Genomic DNA, 1,234 nt, shown 5'->3' with positions numbered 1-1,234 from the left:
TTCCCTTGGCTAATTCAAAATAAACTTACTTTAAGATGCTTCTTCAAAAATCTAACCTCAGTTTTTAAGCAAACACAGGCTAATTTTAGCTAACGTTAGCTAGCATGTCAAACAGGGCTAATCACAGTCTTTCAACGGCTTATTTTCACTCCACATCGCAACAAAATGACAGATAAGCACTTTGAGCAGGCTCTCCTGCTGAGATACGACCACACTTTACTGGGGTGTGTTGACATGTAGAGTAGGCTAGGTGGGTCAAATATGTAGGTAGGTGGCTCAAAACATACTGGTCTTCAGGTTCACAGGCATTCACAGGCAATGCATGTAAATTGACAGCCTCATTTCTGTGTTAAATCAATTGTTATCTTTTTTCATTTGACATTCGTATAAAAGGAACACCTTTTGTCACCCTATGTTCTTTACAACTTTGACATTTTGAATAGGTTTTTGCTGCTAGCCTTTGTTGTTATATTACCAAGAAGTAATATTGGTTTTTGAGTTTAACATTGTTTCATGTGGGCAAAATGATATTTGATTGCATAGTTAAAAAAAATTATATTCTTTGCCATCATCTCATTCAGTTTGAGCTTACGTTTTGTTTTGATGGACAGTTTTTAGTTTGTCATTTTTCACAGCTGAGAAAATAAAGAATAAAGAAACTGTAAAGGGAAAATTGTGGCTACATTAACCAAGTAAAACCTCTTTTGCGTTAACATGGTCTTATAGTCTTTGTTCCTCTACAGCAAATTATAATTACAGTACAATAAAATTGCACTTTCAGGGAGACTTGGGCCCAACACATTCAGCCAGTTGGAACAGTAGAACACACCAGAATAGGCCTGTTTAGCACGCAGGATTTGATGGCCGCATTCCTACACTTAGGCTATAAAATGCAATTCAATGTGGAAGTATTCCAAGTATTCAGAATACAATACTCAGATTAGTTAATGTATCGGAATACGTTACAGATTACATTTTTGGGCATGTATTCTGTATTCTGTAGCGGAATACGTTTTGAAAGTATCCTTCCCAACACTGCATATGGGTGTGGTCTGCAATGGGAATAGGGACCAATCCGCACTGCACTGGATTACATCAATATGAATGATTGTTACACTATAACAATTACACATAACCAATATTATTAAGACACATATCATAGTGGACATTACACTAAGCAACATAGGTCTCATTCGTATTATATTTACAGTATGAGCTGTATGAGCTCATCCTT

The sequence above is a fragment of the Sprattus sprattus genome (assembly GCF_963457725.1).
Source record: "Sprattus sprattus genome assembly, chromosome: 1".
In the NCBI taxonomy this organism is placed as follows: domain Eukaryota; kingdom Metazoa; phylum Chordata; class Actinopteri; order Clupeiformes; family Clupeidae; genus Sprattus; species Sprattus sprattus.
This window is presented reverse-complemented; position numbering follows the sequence as displayed.